Consider the following 21766-nt stretch of genomic DNA (forward strand, 5'->3'; position numbering starts at 1 on the left):
CTTCCCCTAATGAACCCATGGTGGCTGGGACCATTGACTGTGTTGGTTTTAAGGTGTTCTTCAATAGCTCCCAGAATAATCTTCTCCACTGAATTGAAGTGGCACTGAAATGAGACTAACAGGCCTGTAGTTATCAGGGTCATCCCTGATGCCCTTCTTGAAGATTGAGACAACACTTGCCAACTTTCAGTCAACTGGTACCTCACCAGATTCCTAAGAGCATTGAAAAACCACTGAGAGAGGTTTTGCTATGACCTCCTCCACGTCCAGTTCTGCCTCAGTAGCTCAGAGATGGACAGATTGAAAAGTGTGCATGGGTAAGCTTCACAAACAATCTGAAACAGCAGAAAACAAGCCTTTGGCAGAAGAATCAACAAGGACAGCTGTTTAAAGAAGTTTAAAAAAACAAAAAAACAATAAAACAATAAAAAAACAAAAAAACACCCCACAAACTTGATCACAGTCTAAGTCCCTGCAGGGAAACAAGTTTTACAGCAGATTAAGCCTCATCTGCTGGGACTAAAACTACTTCATATAGCCTCTACCTTTGGCCTGTGGACCAAAACCCAAGAAGCCCCAGTAAGGGGGCTGGAGAGTGAAAAAGAGGCACGAAAAGAAAGCAAGAGAACGTATAGAAACAGATATAGAGGGAAATAAAGAAAGCATGATAATGAAGTGGGATGAATAAAAGCAGTCTAAAAAGAACAAATACAAGAGGCTGTACTTTTTTTTTTTTTTTTTTCTTGAATATACATGAGGGAGAATAAAGAAATAGAACAAGATAAACCAATTCTATGCAGGCAACATTCTTTGTTTCTTTCTTCAGATCACCGAGTATTTCAGGAACAAGTTTTTCAAGCACAAAGTGGCCAGTATAGGAGAACCCAGATCCACCTTGCCATGCTGTAATCCAACCAGCCTTGTGATCTCCAGACAGTACATGATGCCACATAACAAAAGTCAAACAAAAAAAAAACCAAACAAAAAAACAAAAAAACAGCAAAACCTGAAATATTGCTGCAGGCACACACACAGTCTTCCAGGTGCCAAATCGTTACACTCAGTGACCCCTGGTCCAAGTGACATGTGGAAGCAGATGCTCTTTTAAAGCCACTGTATTCCTCTGCATCATCCATCATTCATCTATACAGCTGTTGCTTATCTACTTTGTTGTTTCAAGCTTTTTGACAAGGTACAGCAATGAAACTTTGCCTGGACACCAGGTCTGGTGGGGATCAGATGTGTGCAGGCGTGATCTATGCAAAAGGAAAGGAGACACCAAGCCACCAGGTATCGATACACAAAAAGCAGAGGAAGCAAGGGGCTACCCAGCTGAGCTCTCTCTGCTGGCTTCTTCAAGCAACAACTACAGGATCAAATAACAACCACCAAATTAAAAGGTTTTGCCACAGAACTGGGTAAGTTCAGATCTTTTTAGATAAGGGGAGCTGAGGTGGTAAAGTATAGGACAAATCAAAATGTACTGACCAATTAATTTATTAGCCACGGAGGCTTTAAAGCAGGCTGGTTTGTCTCGCTTACAGCTCTATCAACGAAAGTAATCAGCCTCTCTGAAGGCAGCAAGAAAGTTTATTTAGGGCAGCACAGTATGCTTCTCTCACCTCGGCTAGGTGTGGGTTGTAACTTGCTAGGGGGAGGCAGAAAGGGGGATCAATTCCCTCATCAGGTCCCAGTTTACTCCTAGCTTTGCTGTAAAAAACACATCCAGCAACACATACACAAACAGAGACTTCTGAAGGGAGAAATGCTGCATAAAAGCTTTTATTTCCTGCAACTGAATGCTATCATCAGGGGGAAAAATGTAGAAAATACAGGTAGCATCATACATTCACACAGAAAGTCCTAGACAAAAATTCTGAAGGAAAATAAGTCTCCTAGAAGGATTTAGGAAAGTAAAAATGGGGGGGTGAGGTGTGTACATCCCCTTTTGCTTTCAACAAATTTCTTTAATCCATGCACCTTCTTCCACTGGGAGATTTAAAAAAAATCTCATTACAGCTCATGTAATACTACTCTGGATCATCTCTCAGTGATCCCCACACTGCATGAAGTGCTCCCAAGTAAGGTTCACTCTGGCGGGATCAGGAGAAGAGAGAAAAAAGAAACATTACTAATATACAGATATACTCGAATGACTCAAGGAAAGGGGAGTAATTATTTCCCAACACTGACAACAGCTGGCAGTTTACTAATGCCCCATGCAGAAAGGCTTTTCAGTGTTAAATTGCACAGTCAAAGAGATTTACTCCTCATGTTCACGCCTCCCCTTGCTTCCAGTTGCTCTGCACCTGGGAAGCTCCATTACTTGTGGAAGAAGGAGTATTCCTTTTTAATCTACCTGCTGCTTTTTAGATGCTTTTCACAGCATGATTTTTAAAGTTTTAAATAAAATAAAAAGAACATGCAACATTTGACTTGAAGAAATTTTGTCCAAATAAGCCATATTTTCATTAATTTTTTTCTTTCTCTGTATAAAATTTCTGAACACAAAGAAGAGAAGAGGAAAGAGAGAGAAATGAACATATGAACAGTCAAATCCTGAGAAACTGGACTTGCTTTTTTTTTTTTTTTTTTCCCAACTTGACAGATCTGGGTCCTGCAGTAAGACTGTAGGCCTTCAAGATCCATGAAAGAGTCCCTGGCATCTACATGTCAGAAGCCTGTTTTCACACCTCTTTGTCAGCCTAAGCACAGGGTTAGGTTTCCTCTCATTGTCATTTCCCACATGCCATAAGAGGCTAAAATGGAACAGTAAAGCCACCTGTTACCCTACTAAGAATCTAAATGAATACTTAAAAAAATCCTGAGATGCCCTCCTACATGCATCACATTCACTTATTTGCACATATCATAAGAGGAAAAAGCTGTCTCCTTATTATCCTCATGGGAAACAGAAATTCATACATAAAGACAACATTTCCTAAGCAGATGTGGGATTTAAAATAACGATTGCTATTATGGGTTTTGTACTCCTGAAAAACAAAACAGTAGGAATAATTAAAGATTAAAATATTTAGTGGCACATGGAAAAAAAATTCCACATTGACAAGTATGGTATAGTGCATTCAGCAGTAAATGGATTAAGACCTCATACACACTTCAGAAGAGACATCATGGGGCATTACAGCCTTTTTGTTGTTGTTGTTTTCACAGGTTCTCAGTTTCACCTTGCCCCCTGGCACCATCACCACCTTAAAATAACAAATCCTAACCCGCTTTTAGCAAACTGAGAAGTAAGGGTGCACCACTCTACCCAGATAACAGGTAATCCACAGCACCAAAGGCCTGCAGCTGCTAAGCAGGCAGGTTTGGGGCTGCAGAGAGGTCCATGAGAAGTGCTGCTGGCTGACCCAACCCAGGGACTGCAGCTCTAGAGCAGAGGAACCACAAGCCCCCCCAGACAGGGCCTGTGCCTCCAGGCATAGGCAGCCAGAGGAGCAACCTCCCTGACTTGGCCTACACCTCACACTGTTCACAAGGCTTAACCTTGCACTGCTCAGGTTCTCTGGACGGAAGGGATGCACAGCTCCATGTTCGTGTGGGCTTCTTAATCCAGAGCTCTTTCGCAGGTGAAGCTACCCCCCCACTGCATCACTGGCACAAGAGAGGGATGGTCAGATGCTTGCCTGTTTGCACACCCTGCTTCTACCAGATGTGTCCAGCTGCACACACCCTTATGATGCCAAAAGATTAGGAAGGTACTGCTAAAATTGCTGGTGCAGAGAGGAACAGCAAGTGTGCACAGCCCCTGATGTGCACACCACCACTCACATCTGAATCCAATATCCGACATCCTTTAATCCAAGATGAAACTGCAATCCCATGTTGATTAGATTACAAATACCATTTGGAAAAGTCACATAAACAGCTCTAAAGTGGAGAGGTAAAGCAAACATTCAAGCGTCTTGTAGATCACCAAGGCCAATACTGGCACACACACTGTCACAGACTTCAACAAGTTCTACTGACCCAAACAAGTGAGTAAGAGGAGATTTCACTTTCCGCGGTTTTTATGATCAGAAGGAACAGCTAGGATTTCTCATGAGTTGTCCTCCAAGAATTAGGGCTGGGTCCAGTCCTGTTCAACATCTTTATCAATGATCTCAATGATGGGACAGTGTCTTCTCAGCAAGTTTGCTGATGACACAAAGCTGGAAGGAGTAGCTGACATCCCAGAAGGATGTGTTCAGAGGGACCTGGACAGACTGGAGAGTTGGGCAGGGAAAAATTCAATAATTACAACAAGGGCAAGTGTGTAATCTTGCATCTGAGTAGGAACAACCCCAAGTACCACTATAGGTTGGGGACTGAGCTGTTGGAGAGCAGTGAAGAGGAAAGGGATCTGGGGGTGCTGGTGGATGGAAGGATGACCCTGAGCCAACAATGCGTCCTTGTGGCCAAGAAGGCCAGTGGCATCTGGGGTGCGTCAGAAGGGGGTGGTTAGTAGGTTGAGAGAGGTTCTCCTCCCCATCTACTCTGCCCTGGTGAGGCCACATCTGGAATATTGTGTCCTGTTCTGGGCCCCTCAGTTCAAGGACAGGGAACTGCTTGAGAGAGTTCAGTGCAGAGGAACCAAGATGATGAAGGGAGTCAAACATCTACCTTATGAGGAAAGGCTGAGGGAGCTGGGTCTGTTCAGCTTGGAGGAGAATTAGGGGTGACCTCATTAATATTTATAAATATGTAAAGGGAGAGACACAGAAGGATGGTGCCAGGCTCTTCTCAGTTATGCCCAATGATATGACAAGACACATGGGATATAAACTTGAGTATAGGAGGTTCCATATAAACATGAAGAAAACAATTTTCACTGTGAGGGTGACAGAGCACAGGAAAGGCTGCCCAGGGAGGTTGTGGAGTCTCCTTCCCTGGAGACATTCAAAGCCTACCTGGATGTGTTCCTGTGTGACCTGCTGGAGGTGACCCTGCTCTGGCAGGGGGGTTGGATTTCATGATTTTTCGAGGTTCCTTCCAACCTCTGACTTTCTATGATCCTGTGAAGTGCATTTCAACAGGTGCCACACTTGGCTTTTCAACCTAGTGCTGCCGCCTCCTACCCAAACTACAACCACACCCCCTGGAAACATACTCAGTCCCACAGCCAGCAGTTCATGTAACAAATCAGTATTTGATTACAGTCCTCAAAAAAACCCAAACACACAACAAAATTTAAAATATTTAGAAAGCACAAATTACAGCATTATTTACCCATTCCACTACAATGTTGTAACATGCTGTTGTAAGTAAGACTTTTTGCTTCTCAATGTACATACCAGTGGATAGAATTTACTTTGACTCACACACATAAAGTATTGGCTGATTTTTAGACAAAAAGGCAAAAATAAGCACATAGTTAAGACCTTCTGAAAACAGCAATCAGTATTTGATGCACCTTAAAGGAAAGAATGCTTGCTTTTCAGCAGTGCAATAATCTGGATTAACCATAATTTGAAGTACTGTTTACTACAGAGATGGACATGAGTTACTGAGCTGTAGACCCGCACTCCTGGAAAGGTATTTTAAACAGCAGAAGCTTAATGAAAATAATAAACAACTGAATCTGTAGACCATTTACAATCACTTAAACATGGGGAGTTTTAATAAAAATTGAGTGCTTAATGGTCATGTAACTTCATTCCACTACCAGGATGAACATCCAGACACCTTACCCAAATTTGCACTATTGATGCATCTGGTTTTAGAGAGTGGACTTTATCTTCATATCCACATTAATGATTCTTTCCACATCTCAAGAAGGCTGTCATATTTTCTATACTAAGGTGGTTTTGCAACTATGGTCCTTTTATCACAGTCTAAAATACTCTTTATGAGCTATTATGATAACGATAATAAAGCAGCTTCATTCAGGACACATGGGAAAATTGAAAACAAGAGAACTTACACATATATTGCAGTGTTTTGACGAATAACAGAAGACTGGAAAGCACAGAGATGCAAGTACTTTTTGCTAGAGAATGATTTTGTTCTTCACATAACAAATATTTTTCCAAAGCTGGAAACCTCTGGAGATGTTTTCTTGTTTCTTTAGAACATCAGATTTATTACAAAGCTATCACACAGTGTTCCAGTGTATTTATTAGCTTGGAAGGACTGTGCTAACGGACAGTGGGAAACTAGGGAAAATAAGAATTACCACACCAATCCATTCACTACCTTACTCATTCTGTCTGCATCATAGCAGAAGTATGCTACTTCATGAAAATGGGCATGACACTGTAGCCAGGAACAGGGAAGAAAGCAAACAATCAGACACTACTTTGTACAGCTACTCAAATACTACTTAATGTATGATAAGGTTCTTGATCCTGCCAAAAATATTAACGTTTACAGCACTTACAGACCCATAAGTATGTATCTTTAAAGGCACACTACTTATATGCTGACACATCTGCATTTTTGCAATGTGGAATATTCATTGGTTACACATTAGTCCAAGATCTTCTTTTCAGAGTGATTTTAAAGAATCTGACAGCAATGAAATTACATCTTTGCGAAAACGAAATAATCTCAAATTGAATTCACATGCTGACCACATATGTGTATTTGCTCAGTGGCACTTAAAAGTTTTGGCTTCAAACATGTAGACAGAAGCAGGGTGGTGAAAAGCAACTGGATTCTGAGGAAAGGTCTATCAGTTCTGGAGGCTTGTAGACTAACAGGGAGAATTTTAAAAGTTGTTTGAAATTCTTACCAACACTTATGGAAGAGATCTAGGTTTCTAAATGCTGTCTGTTTCCAAGATACATCCATAGCATCCAAGTGGGACCGGCAGATGTGAAACCAGAGCATTGGGAAATGTATACCCATTGACAGTGGTGGCTCCAGGCCAGGAGAAACACCTTAGAGAGCCTGAAGTGACATGAGATGCTCAGATATCTGAGTGACTACAACATTTCATTAACTCACAGAATATTACAACTGGATTTACAATCAACCCAGTCCCTCCATCCTACCTTTTTCCAGCCACTTCATTTGGTGGACAGACACATGATTTCACTGTGTAGGAAAGCAAGCTGCTTTCTCAGAGTAAAGATCTGGAATACTCTGCGTGGTATGGGTTTAACAAATAACTGAAAAAACTTTTGAGAATAGTGATGGCAAGAGGAAGAGCACACACTTAACACTGAGCAGAAGGCAAATAGAAGATAGCAGCATGAAAGGATTAGGCTTTCAAAATATATCAGGGGATTTACAACACTTTTTCCCACTACTGCTTTGTGAAAGATCATGGCACTTTCTCTTTATAATAAAAAGAGGAGCAAAATCAGGCTTTGATATGGAAAAGCATATATTACGACCTAAAAAAATGGGGGGTTTTTTGTACCAGAGACATTAACTATAGATATTAACTTCCTGATACACACACTTTCAGGAAGAGTTTTCTACTTGCACAGAGCTGCTACCCCATTTTCCAAGACCATGATTACTGATGGGAACCACTGTCATATCAGCAAAGGTGACATAAGGGTGGCTGTAGACTCCCAAGTACTCCACCCTATCTTACCCGATTGTTTAATTGTTTATTCTGCTCACTGGCAGGACTTGTATTTCAAATTCATACTAAGAATGAAATAGGTCAAAACAAAACATAGTCATAACTGGTGTATAGGAAAAAACCTCACACAACACTAAAGCAAAAAGAAATTGTTTTGTCCCCCTTGGGGCTTTATTACTTTCAAAGCATTTCTGCTAGACAGTCAAAAGTACAAATACAAAACAAACAAAATACAAAACAGAAATTAGTGTTCAAGAATCTGAAATAAATCAGGAAAGCCATACATCACAAACAGGAAAGAGCACTCTTAAAATTAGTTTGAACACTTCAGTTCTTCCAACTTCTTTTGTAAGCAATAACCAGCCACCAAACAAACCCATACAAAATAAATCAGCCTTGGCTGAAGTTTGATTTTTGACTCAGTTACAGGCTCCTTCCCAAAATGACCTCCTGCCAAACAACTGAGAAAGCTTCAGACCAGCATTACCAGTATAACCAACGTCTTCAGTGAACTTACAAGGCTTCCTCCACATGCAGAAACTATCACCTCCATTATAAGAACCAAAAAGCTATCTGTGCTAACTTAACATCTGAACAAGTCTTAAGACAGGATATCTACATAAATTAGGACTGCATTCAGACCTGAAGCAGGAAATTAAGACTCCCAAGAAATGGGCAGCAGCTCTTAAATGCCTGTGAGAACCCTCCAAAGAACAATCCCAGCTTCTTCATCTTTTATAAATCAGTGGAAAGTTTCTCAGAGGGTACACAGAAGAAGAAGCAACAGAAATAGCCCCATGAGTTCATGGTGGAGGAAGGAAGTAAAGAAGTTTGACAAAGAGCAAAGTGGCCATGAGAGAGATACCATAGCAATCCTGAGCAAGGTAGGCAATGGGGAGTTCTAGAAAGCAACAGCCTGAACTGATGAACCCTTCATCACAGCCCTTCTTCCATCATCTCCCCCACACCCTCCTATATTTCAGCCATGACTCTCTTCAAATACCCACTACTTTAATTCATAGCTGAAATAATGACAGCATCTACCCAAACATGGGATTTCAGCTTAGTGTTACATTCTGATCTCCTGTCTTTGTACATAATGGACTTGATGAAGAAGAACCACAGTCCCCACCTGAGGCAGATATGCTTACATAAATGTAAATTCAAGGTGACCCAGGAAGAGTTAAAGGCCCTTTTCACTGCTTCATGCTCCTCCTCTTTCTTATCCCTTCTCCACGTATGTTTAGTATAGAAGAAAAATGGTTAGAGGTACAATGAAGAAAATCTGATCTAATTACACTGGGAGTACAACAATGAAATACACAAAGATTATGCCTTGCTAGTACAATTACATCATCTGTCATGCAACGCAGCACTGAACTTACCTGCTCATTACTATAATTTGGCAACTGAATCAGATGCTTAAAAAAAAGCCCTAACAAAAACCCACAATAAGCGAGATAAAGGAAGAAGAAGAGGAGGTGAACAAGAGAAAATTATACCAAGAGATCGATATAACTTGGAGATGGTCAAGTTCACCTGTCTGAGAAGACCCACCCTCTTCTTCAGAAGATCTGCAAACTAAATTTTAAACAAAAAAAACTCATTGAGGGAAAAATCCCCAATTCAAAACCAAGTTGTATGTGTTTAGTACTGCTAGAACCTGTGAAACACAGCTGCTGTCAGACAGAAATTCCTGCAGCTAGATTAAAAATCGACTGCACTGATATAGGTTGTGTTTAGCAGTTATTCACAGCTTTAGAAGCACAGAACTAATGAGGACTGGCAAATACGTATTGTGAAGTGCAGGTACTGGCTTTCTACTGTTTATACCCTCTCTTACAGGTGCAATTCCAGAGATTAGATCAGATTTGTGAACTCCAAACCTTACGTTATCTGCAAAAAACAGAGTCTTCCAAGATACGGGGTCCATTTATCAAACAGCAACATCCAAAAATGCTTCCAATATAAAGAATCCCACTTTAACGTTGTTCTGGAACTAAGGCACAAACACAGCAGGGCTCCCCTCTCCTAAAAGCATATGGTATTTTAAAAAGCAGAGCATTACAAATTCCTCCAACAGCTATTGCGCTATTCAATACAGGCTCAATTTATCTTACTCCTGTCTCTCCTACCCAGGCATATAATCCATAGTCAGCAACAAGAAGACTCAAGTTCCTTACAGTCATGAGGAGGCAAGTTGTGTCTTGTTTATATTAAAGATATACACACTTTTAATGAGTTTTTCAGACAAAGTCGATGACATCTCAGCACTGCCAAGGTTAGGCACTCAAAACTCAAAGAACAAGAGCCTCCTTGGGTGGAGCACCCTAGATCACCTGTGTTTTAACAACACACAGAGACCAAATGTCCTGCCAAACAATTTCAGCCTTACCACATACGAAAGAAAACATTTCAGGAAGCTAGATCATATTCTTTTCTGTTCATAAAGAGTGACAGACCATCACAGTCCATATATTTTCTGATACTTCATCTCTAATGCTTTCCAGTGAAGCATTCGCCAGTACAGAGAGCCAGGAACTTGACTCATTTTTATTCATTGCTTATCATTCTGCAAAACTATTTCAGCACCCACCAGCTCCATGCAATGGCTGTAATACCAAAAAGGCAAGCAGTACTCTGCTGTTGAGAGAACCTGCTCTTGCATTGACATTCTGCAGGCACATACCAGCTAGCTTCTGGATGAGGTTTACCCAGCCTTTCAGCTTTTGTGTAATGTCCTCCACACATTGCTGGTAGTTACTGCTTCTGTCCAGAGCAACTCTAAGATACTTTGGCTGGCCATCAGGAATTGCTTTTGTGCCACAGAAACTTAATAAGAGCCAAATGGCTGAAAATAGCAAATGAAAGAAAACGAGCACCACAGTCTTTGTGGTAGCTGGGGTTCAAGCTGATCCAAAAGGTCAACTTCCTCAAGGATTTGTTTCATCTCTGCATGGTACAAATGTGAACTGCAAACAAATTGTTTTCACATTTTTAAAGTGGAATACATGAAGCAGCTACTAATTAAAAGGATCCCTTGTCAGAAAAGCTAAAATACCAATACCCTTCCCAGGGTCACTCAGTCTGACGCACAGATTGATCAGCATTGCCCTGTGCTGGAATTCACAGCACACAAGGCTCCTAGGGTGGAGTAGCTGCATGAGTCTCTCCCCCAAAAAACCCCTAAAATGTGCATAGCTGATTGGGATTTCAAGAGGTGACCTAGCCCAGCTGTCTCACTCCTTCAGCAGCTAAGCTTCTCCACCACTGTTAACTTACCTTCTTCATCACAAACACCTAATTTCTTGCCCCCGAACTACTTCCCACCCATTGCTTAGCATGGCAACATAGGGGATAAGCAGGGACAGCCAGAGTTTTCATTCTTTGGCTACTCCCTGCTCTTTGCCCACATCTCATAAGCATGCATTTCCCCACCAGGGATCCAGGCCTCTGGTCCTCAATGCAGGAACACCAGACCCCAACCTTTCTCACTGGCATCTGCCAGGATCTTTTCTTTCTGAGCTCTTTCCAGCAACAGACATTTCACAACTCCCATTTGGCAACGGAAAGCTTTTTCCAAAGTTTTCCAGCATCTTAAATCTCTCTCCCCCTTCTGCATTTTAAATCCGTAACTTCTTGTCCTCTTTTCAGCAGGCAAGGAGAGCAGGTCCTCCCTCTTCTCTTCAACAGGCTTTCAGGTGTTCATTACATAGAATAACCTTCCTTCTGTAAGCCTTCCTGGTACTAATGTTTTCTAGACATGCCTGTGAATTTTTTCTCTCAGTTTTTCTTATAGCTTTGTCCTTGGTAAAGGGGTTTCTTCAAAGGTGATGCCTTGAGTTGTATGTAATAGTCCAGCTCATGTGGAGAAGAATTGTTTCACAGGAGGACACATCACACATGTATGCATTCATACCTCGTGTACTTGCTTTTATTCCTTTGAGGTCAGAAAGAAGGGGAGGGTTTGGAGTTGTTTTACAACCATGTAGAACTGACGCACATTCAAGTCTGCAAACTGCTAAGTGGGAGCACTACATTTTTGGTTACTCTCAAACCCTGTCGTAGGAACACATGGCAATCCTGGGGCTTTCTTTTCCCTGAGATGTTTTGCCAACCTAGCTGTGTTAATGAACAGCATTAATGACAAGACTCCAGCAAGAGTACAAAAGCACAAATGAGCACAGGCAATGACATCACCAAAACCAAGGGTGTTGTAGTTGATCTTATTTAAAGAGAGGGATTAAGAGTAGCAGCAAACAGACTCCACCCTTCCAGACTAAACTGCAATGTCACTAGAAAAGATACTGCCAACCTTCTTTAAGTGTTGATATTCTTATTGCCCAGAGAAGGAGATGGGAGATAAGGGGTGAGTTTCATCTGCCCTGTCACAAAATGCTTGGAGACAGAAGGACAGAAGGACTCTGCTATGCCACTACTCCCCACATTGGATCAGGCAGGAACCTGAACACACAAGAATCTGGCTCTGTTCCCTCTTTAGAAACCCAGCTCTCAAGAAAGTTAATGCTGATCAAGAGGACAGGCATGCTGAAGGAGCAGGAGATAAAAAAACAAACAAACAAACAACAACAACAAAAAAAAAAAACCCAAAAGCCACAAAAACAACCCCCCCCAAAAAAAAAACCAAAAAAAAAAAACCCACCAAAACTTTATGTTGGTTGTTTTAGGTCACCCCTTAAAACCAAAGCACATATTTAGAACTGAATAATGATATTCAGAAAGGGAGCTTACAAATGCCACAGTATACTTCAGACCATTTGTAAAGCTTTTTAGCCTGAGCCCATCACTTCAAAAGCCCCCCCCTCCCACACATCTCCTTGTCAGAGAGCAGCTGTACAGTAGACATTATCTCCAAATAAATTAAATCCATTTTTTCTCGGAGGAGGGTCAGGAGGATGAGGGCACCATAGTTTCAAAAAGGACATTAAACAAATAATTATGCTAAACCATGTATCAGCACAAATTAAAGAGACAATAAAATTCCTGATTTCAACCTGCTCAAATATTCAATTAAAAAAAGCCATCTAGACAAAGTTTTATTAAAATCATCAACAAAGGTAAAGCTGCTGCCTCTTTCCCTCATACAAAAACTCATCCTCTGCCTTTCTCAGGCCCAAGAAGCCAAGTTATCCATTGACAATCCTTCCTACTAATTCATAACTGTATGATCCAACGAGATGACTTTTGAATTGGTATTGGAAGAATTAGTGCAAATGGGCACAAAGTATTGCCTTTATCCCTAATACCTTTAAAGAAAACCAAAGGGGGGAAAAAAAAAAAAAAAAGTGATACCACACACAAATTCAACGTGAAAAACATTTACAGGTTTCAGGAGAGTTAGCTATGAGCAGAGACTGCTAAAAGTCATGGCATGCTGCCTCTTGAAGGAAAGCTGCCCACAGGATGACTAGGAAAGCAAGCAGGATGCTGGACAGCCCATTTAAACTATATTTTTATCTAGAAAGATTCGACTACGTGATCCCTGAGGTCTCTTCCCACCTGGCACTTTATGATTCTATGATATGATTCTATGATTTATTTGGCCAAGAAAGCAAAACACAAGATTAAAAAAAAAAATCACAAAATACCAAGAACCACCTTGATCCCACAATTTCAGTGATGAGGATATTTCATTGGAAATGGATGGGGAAAAGTCAGTAAGAATCTGGAATCTGGTGCAAATTCCCACTGATGCTTATGGTTTTAGCCACATTTACTGTACAGGTGTAGCCTTTAGCTTAAAGGCAAAGTGAATTTTTAAAATCCTTGAAACAGAGATGAAAGCCTCATGCTGCCCAAGAAGAGTTCCAACACTCTGTCCAGCAAGCAACTCCAAAAAGCTGTCTGAGCAACCAAAGGTCTCATCCTCTGTGAGATGACCAGAAGGAAAAACAACACTGCTCATCAGGGCTAGGTGGTTTGGGACACAGCATTTTCACTGCACTCAAGAAAAGGCAACTTTTCTTTTCCTTTGGATTCAGCCCTCTCACAACTCAGACTTCCAGCAGAGAATGGCTACACAGCTAATAACTCGAAGGCCACAGGCACCATATGGATGTGAAAGAAGCAGCTCAGCTCAGCCAAGCTGGGTAGGGATCCCAAGATGGGCAGGGCAACATTTAGAGTGAGGGGGTGCACAGAAAAGCACACACTGTGCAGCACATCCTTGGGTCAATCAATCACATCTGCAACTCGGAGATGAATCTTTGCATCAGGCATTAAAGATGCATGGGTCAGCTGTATAGCTGCTCATATCTGCTCAGCTGGGAAAAGCAACAGCATTGGCACTGGAACCTGATGGAAGGCTACCAGTCAGGCTAATGGGTTTTAAAATCTACCTTGAAAATGTACCTCATAAACAGATTGTAGCTCTCTTATTTAATGGTGTGTCAGCCATTACCAAAATTAGGGTCCTTAGCACCCTATCATCAGTCCAAGGAACCTGAAAGCTGACCCTGCAGAAGACTGAAAACTGGTAACACTAAACTGTCATATGAATTATATCAAGAGGAAAGACGGGCTGGTTTTGAATCAGCACATAACGCACACATTCCCACCATCGTGTTCCCCTGAAAAGACCAAATCTGCATTTGAAGTACCGACAACTATGAATCTCCAGGGAAAAAAGGAAAAAAAAAAAAGGAAAAAAAAAAAGCGTTCTTTGTACAGAGTCAAGCTTAGGCAAATCTTGCAACAGTAATTACAGACACTGCCTTCCCAAGCCATCTGCTGTGGCATTTATAATAACTCCTGGAAGGGCAGCAAGGAGTGCTGGTGGAGAAGAGCTACACAGATTCCAGCAAGGATGCACAGGAAAGCTGCAATGCTGGTCTGACCTGAACAGGAAATTATGTCCCAGTTATCCTGACCTCCTTCAGCTCCCAGATAAGTTCATGAAGTGGAGGAAAGTGCTGGGTATTCAGCCTTTTTGGATCAAAAGGTGTTAGGAGGTCAGCCTCAAGGCAACTGAGCAAGCCCAGACTGGCAAGAGTCCAGCAGGAAGAGTCCAACCAGGACCTCATCCCCAAAATCAGCAAACTTGTTCTCTGATGTCAGCCAGAGCAACCCAGCTTTCACATACAAACTTTACAGGCAACACCCCAGCCAATAGCTCTGCACATCTCTCCTCCAAGAAGTGGTGCCAGAAACATAGGGAGAATAACCCAGAGCAAGCTAAATTCACCCTTTATGAGGGAGGATGCACAGGGTCCAGCCTGAGGCACACACCCGCATGCTGTCCATAAAATGTTTTCTACAAAAGGTTTTTATTGGTACAGCTAAAACAAGAGCCAGAAAGCCACGCTCACCCACCCTTTGGTCACACAACCACAAGTTTTAGCAGCAGGCCAAGCTGTGGGCACTTGGAAAAATCCCACATTCACGGTACAGCTGGAGACAATGCCCATTAATTGTTTTGCCATCCATAAAAAACTACTACAATACTCACTTCATAGGGCTGTCACAAGGATTATTTAACATCTCTGAAGAGCTTTGAAGAAGAAATAGTGGCTATTGTTCTCAGTACCATAGAATTTGGAAAGATCTCTCATGAATTTTGCACGACTGCATATGTGACAGTTGTAGCATCAATATATTATTTTTCTCCACAAAAAAAGACTCACAGAAGCTCATTTACTCTGGGCAACACTTTAGTCAACTGTATTTTGGGTTTGCTTGTTAATATATCCTAAATAGATACCAACTTTGCCTTTTTAATTAATATATTCAGGTGCTGTTTCTAGGATTTCTTAATTATGGGAAACATTGCAATTTTGACAAAGAACTCAGTTTAGGCTGTCAGAGCTCCTAACAAACACACTGTAATTACCTAAGTAATGCTAATGCACAAGAACAACAGGGGGGAAAAAAGGCAACTTAAAATGTCACAGAAATCTCATTTCCTTTACAGCAAATGAGAAAGTCTGTCTGCATGGAGAAGAGGTGCTCCACACAGCAGTGGCCAAGGCCATACTGGTTAATGGGACCATTTAAGAGCTCTTAACTTTGATGCAGAAACCTTGTAAAGGTTTTAAATAGTCTTTTCTCCAGGAAAAAGCAGGAATTCACAAGAGATGTTGAATTCTAGATGTTCTGTCATACACTCAGATCCACCTCTTCTGTAAGGAAGAGTTCTACTATTTCACTATGTGATGTCCTTTCATTCTCATAAAACTTAAGGAGCTCAAAACCTACTTCATGCATAAGCTTTTTTTTTTTTCCTGAACAGTCTTAAGCTACAGCAGTAATCACAATTTGGCAACAAGGTTTTACCCAGGGTGGTGGGTTGATCTGACTGAAACAACTACCATTTCCACTACAAAAAAGTTTCAAATGATCTTTAAACTCTTCGGGACACAGACCCCACCTTTTGTTTGGAAAGCAAACATCCCATTATTGATACTGTTGCAAGACAACAGTATTAGGACTAGTCAGTACACCAGCTTTCATTCCCCATCCAAGATGTGACACAACATTTATTCTCTTCTTTATTTCATCCTAGCTCTCTAGCAAGGAACTGGCACTATGGGTGCACAAAAAAACCACAGCATTTCAGTAGCAAGCCTCATAGACTCTAGGTTCCAAGCTCCCTGATTCCCAGGACAAGCAGCAGCCCAAAATTACATGTCTGCTCTACCTACAAAACACATGAAGGAAGTTGCATAACTGAGAATAGCACAAAAGAGGGGAAAAGAAAACAAAACCCAAAAACACCACATAAGCAGCTGGGCTGAGTTAGCAATACCATCAGTCATATCAGCCCCAGTATTCTCCAAGTTTATGCCAGGCAGAGATCAACAACTTCAGGGGAAGTTTCACGGTGCAAAGACTGTACTGATCCTCCCACAAAACAGGCATAAAACAGGGAGGTGAAACCGACTGGGCCTTTGATGCAGCCTGATAGGCAGCATCCTCATGTAGTCTTTTTGATACAGCTTTCCTTGCCTTTTCCCCAGAAGGTATCAACCTCCACCCAGAATTTCCTTGGTGATGCACCAGGGCACCCTGGCACAGCCAGTCACCACAGTCCTCCTAAAACCATTTGGGGGCTTGCATGGGTTTACAGAGAGAAAGGAGAGTCCCTGTGGCTCTATGTTCCTTTTTACAACACTGACAACTCATTTGGACAAGGGCACAAGCTTCCTGCCTTCCCAGATGAATGTCCCATCTACTGAACTGCACAGCTGTGTGGTCTATGCCATGCAAGGTTAGACAGCAGAAGGAGGTGGTGTTGAGAATAACTGGATCTAAAGGCAGCATTCGCAGGTTGGTCTTCTCAGAAGAGAAGTGTGTTTCTCTATTTTTGCTACAACTTACTTGTAACAGCTGTCAATAAATAACTTACCACTGTCATGTCTTGCACACTCCTCAATGTGTCCAGACTCACAGGCAAAAGGCAATTTTACAGGCAAATCACTAGTATCCACTGGTTTTAGAGACAAAGAAAAATATGAAAGCAAGGGTTTGTTTCCTTTTTATCTATTTCAAATGGACTTCTGCAATTAATAAACCAAAAGAGGAAGCAGAGATTATTGGTTTCATGCACCGACAAATTACATGCTTCCTAGACTATCCTGATTTTATCTATAGGTGTCCTAACAATAATCATCCCCCAACTTAAGTGCTGACTCACTCCTAGAATCCTGACAGGATCACAAATCAGATATCAAGTTGTCTGATAATTTTCACATACCACTTTTAAGAGTACCTTCACCAAACACATGGCAGAGGCCTTGAGGTCTGCATTTCTTTTACTCATTTTTATTGGTTAATATCACAGGTAAACAAGAAATATGGATAATGCCTTCTACTGCCTCTTCCTTCTCTTCCTTTTAGTTTTACTTAAACAAGATGGTATCGATTACTTATTAAGAACTACTCACAAGCAAAAGTTCCCCAGTATTATCCTGAAACACCAGTATAGACAGAGAATCTTTATGGCTAGGGGCTCAGCACCAAAAGGCAGTGGAACAGCCTGAGATAAAACAAATCTGGGGTTCCCTTTGCTGTCTTTTTTTTAGTCTTTATTTTCTAACACTCAAAGTACCAGTTGCCTAGTCACCTGCTCTTTGTTCAGGCACTGACTATAAACAGACTAACAGGCCTGCACCAACACTCAATATTAACAATGAAGAAAAAAAAAAAAACCCCAAGCCACTGAAAGAACAGGACATTGTTAGATTAAAGATGATAATTATATATCTTTCTCAGTGTCTTGGCTGTTCCAACCTTATAAACCTTGGCCTTATAAACCAAGAGAGCAAGCTTTAATGTAACCCTTCTTCAGGTTTTGGGTTTTTTTAATTATTTGCATGAAGGGTAGAAGCAGCCTATCATAATTTATGGCTATCATACATTTAATATAGGTGAACTCATCACAGTTAACAGCAATACTTCATTCATACTGGTTCCCCACAAAATGTAAGCCTCGAATCCATTTATTCCATAATAGTTTTGTAAGAAAACAAAACACCATTTAGGATCTGAAAACAATGCATCTTTCTGCAGGGGCAGAAAGAAAAAAAAGAAAAAAAAAAACCAAAACAAAACCCCAAAAAACCCCAGCATGGGACTATGCAATAGTTTCATTTTGTAAGAAGATTAATGCAGAGCAGAAAGCTTTGGCTGGGAAAAGAACATGCACTTTGTGCTGGTAGAGTTTCCAATAATTATAAGGGAAATTTTGTCCTGTTTTGTTAATGCATCCCTCCAGAGATAAAAGAAATCACACTGAGAAGAGGAAATAGCATCCTTATTTCTGTCCAACACTGCCTCAATTAGAGCCTATTCTGATTTCAGCTCTTGTCAGGTACAACTCATGCACCCTCAATTGAGCTATCTGCAAAGTCTTGTTAAACTGCAGCACAAAGTTTTGGTAAGTGGTCCTGCCATTTTAATCATGCTTGGCAGAGACAATCCGGTCAGGTGTTTTTCCTTGAAAAACTTGTGAATTCAAGCTATATTTGGAAACCAACTGGTCTCTATCCTGCTTTCTCCAATTAAATGTGAGCACAGAGGTAGAGAGGTGAAGGTGGGAATTACGAATGAAAGAGATAATGAGACTTACTTAGAGTACATAAGAATGCCCTTAAAAAAAGGCTGGGGAAAAAAAAAAAGGTGCTAAATGTAATGCACATAATTTTAATCACAAAGGTTCAGTAACAATAGGTGTGAAGAAGAAGAAGGCAAGAGTAAAACAGAAGGGAGCCCAAGGCCAAGACTCCTGTAAAAGTTACAGGAAAGACTAGAACATTTATGTTTAAAATCCAAGGGCCAGAATTGCTCACGGCACAAGGAGCTCTGTAAAAGCTCAGTGCTCACCACAGCAAAGGAAGTTCACTGCAGGTTACAATAATTCTGTTTAACTTCATCATCTCATATGCAGCTGCAGTCTTGAAAGAAAATGACTGGAAACTGTATGGGGTTTATAGCTTGTAAAATCAAACTTGGAAAAAATAAATTGCACATACCTATCTGATTATGTTGAACTTCACCCAAACGACCTGTAGTTCAAATAAAAAGCCTGAAGTGAAGAGCGTCACCATAAATGAAACACTGCTGAGACAAGTGGAGAGTTCACCACTTCAGTCCCCAACACGCTTGTACGAATCAGAACTCACTGATGGCAAACATGCAATCTTGGACTGCAGCCTATTTCCCTTACAGGGGGAGTGGGGGAAAGGCCATGAAGCTTATTTTGGACTTGAAATTAATGAAGTTGATACCATTATGAGCTAATGAGATGATTATTACTTTGAGAAAGGAGAAGCAAGATTACTGCAAACTCTGCCACATTCTTTTCTCCGTCCACACCTGGTCTCTGTCTAAACAAGGAGGGGAGATTGAAAGAGGGAAAGATTAAATGAGGGGAAAATATCGAAAGGGGAGGCAAGTGAGGCATCAAATAGGTAACACAAGTCTCAACAGAAAAGTTCCCTTAGAATACAGCATATTAAAAGCTATAAGGGGATAATCAATGTGCTCATTGATTTAGAAGCCTACACATCAGGTTGGCAGCTTATTAAATACATCAGCATCATCTGAACAGTATCCAGGCACAACAGCATCTTATTTGGTTGCCTCTTTCGGATCAATAGGTTTTGCTCTTCTCCATTTTGCACTCGTAAGCCGCGCACCCAGGTACAGCCCCGGCTCTTCAGAAACGGGATTCCCGTCAATTCTGCTTTTTGTTTTGAGCCGCACTCCCACTTTTCTCCCATTCTTCCTCCCCTCACGCTCTGTGGAGAGCCCAGATGCCATCCTCGCACCAGCGAGCCGCCAGCTTGCGCCTCCTTCGCTCCGCAACCCTCGGGAGTGCGTCCACCCCAGCTCAGGAGGGTGAGGGGGGGGAGAAGTGTGGATTTCACCCCGGGCCCAGCAGCGCCGGCGGGACCACTGCGCCCTTCCCCGCGCCGCACAGCCACCATCCCCCCCTCCCCCCCCCAGCCCCCATCACCTCTCCTCCCCCGCCGCGGGTACCCCCCGCCCGCCGGCGCACAAAAGGCTGAGCCTGCCGATGGCACGGGCACCGCGGTCGCCGATCCGAACCGGGCCCGGCCCGGCTCCTCCGGTGGCCGCCGCAGCGGGGGGCGGCGCGCCGGGGCCTTCCGAGAGGGGCGCCTGGTGAAGCCGCCGGCAGCGTGCGGGAGCGCCCAGGCGGGGGGCGCAGAGGGGCCGGCACCGCGCGGGCAGGGGCCACCGCCCGCCTTCCCCCCGCAGCCCAGCACCGGCGCCTCGCCGGTGGAGCGGCACCAACCTGCAGTCCCTGCCGCCGCCGCCGCCGCCTCCTCCTCCTCCTCGAAAAGAGCCGGAGTCGCCTCTGCCCGCCTCAGCCTTCAGCCCCGGGGCAGCCGGCCTTGCCCGCCTCCGCCTGCTGCTGTCCGCGTTGCCCCCCCGGCGGCGGCGGCGGCGGGCTGGCTCGGCGCCGCTGCCCTCGGGAGGCGGGGAAGGGGCGAGCGGGGCGGGCGGCGGCGGGAGCCTCGCTCATTGAGTGCGGCAGCCTCAGCTGTCGCCGCCGCTGCTCCCCGCAGCCGCTACTTCCTGTGCAGTGATGGTTCAGTTCCTCCCGGGCCGCTGGGGGCAGGAGAACGGGGCGGCGGATGAGAAGGGGGGAAGGTCGGGTCAGATAGCGGGGGCGGCAGCGGCCGCCGCTCCTCCCGTCTGGACCCGCCCCAGGCAGCGCTGCTGCACCCACACCGACCGCCCTGGCCTCACCCAGGGGGGGTGACACGATGCGGCGGGGACGCCCGCCCCCCGCCCCGCCGCCGCCAGCTCCCATCCGCGTTCCCCCCCATCGCGGGGCTGCCACCAGGGGGCGACGCCGCTCCCGCCCGAGGCGCCCGTCAACGCGGCCCCGCTCCGCTCGGCTGCCGGGGGCGGAGGGCAGCGGATGCTCCGCGTCGGCGGATGGGGGGGGAGATCACCCGGCCCAGGAAGGGGAGTGCGGCGTCCCCGCGTCCTCACCCAAACGCCGCTCCCCAAACGCCGCTCCCCACCGGTGAAAGCCCTCTGCCTCCCCCAGACCCCCTCCGTCAGGCTGAGGAGCCGCCTTGCTCGGGCGCTGCCGCTCACCGGAGTCATCTCTCGTTTTCCCGCTGTCTGCCTTCAGGGAGAGCGGTCTGTGTCCTCTCGGTGGCAGCGTGCCCCAGGACGGGGACGGCAGCGAGGTGCCGGGGGCCTCCTGCCCTGCGGGCCCGGCTCCGCCGCTGCCCGGGGCTGGGAGCGGACGGGCGGCGGCCGCGGAGGTGTAAGCGCAGCTGCCGGGTACGAGCAGAGGGACTGGGGACCTGTGTGTAAGAAACGCGAAGATGGCACCCTAAAGAATCGATAACAGAAATATTCAGTAACGCAGGAAACCACTACGTGAGGGTATTAACAAATAAAGGTACAATCCCGGGTCCGAATGAATGAAAAAGCCGTGAAGCGAGGGCTGAAGGCTCTAAGGGTGATGCTCCCATGCAGTAAATGGGATGCCCTGCTAGGGACTGGACTTCTGATGAAAGCTCTTCGTGAAAGGAGCAAGATCACCGAGGTTATTTGCTTTTTAACAAATGTAGACTGACAATACCTTTGTGTTACTACACGTACCATAAAGAAGCAGGTGAGAACATACGGAAGTTAAGAACATACTGAAATACACGTTTGGTCCGTTTCTGAGAGGAAGTCTTGAAAAATGATGATTTTATTTGAGATCTGAGTCGTTCTCCTCAG

General features: G+C 43.8%; 1 protein-coding gene across 7 annotated transcripts in view; it reads right to left on the reverse strand.

Annotated features, from left to right (window-relative positions):
- The window catches only part of AGPAT3 (1-acylglycerol-3-phosphate O-acyltransferase 3), a 92511-nt gene extending 71805 nt beyond the window's left edge, over positions 1-20706 (reverse strand). For 2 of the 7 annotated variants that reach the window (XM_071751967.1, XM_071751948.1), the window contains exon 1: positions 20313-20706. The gene's annotated coding sequence lies outside the window, so the exon portion shown is untranslated. Of the gene's footprint in view, positions 1-19026; positions 19129-20012; positions 20189-20312 lie in introns of those variants that run through there. The other 5 variants (XM_071751912.1, XM_071751977.1, XM_071751877.1 and 2 more) reach the window with 5 other exon arrangements.
- Between the last annotated feature and the right edge of the window lie 1060 nt (positions 20707-21766).

The sequence above is a fragment of the Heliangelus exortis genome, chromosome 1 (genome assembly GCF_036169615.1).
Source record: "Heliangelus exortis chromosome 1, bHelExo1.hap1, whole genome shotgun sequence".
NCBI lineage: Eukaryota > Metazoa > Chordata > Aves > Apodiformes > Trochilidae > Heliangelus > Heliangelus exortis.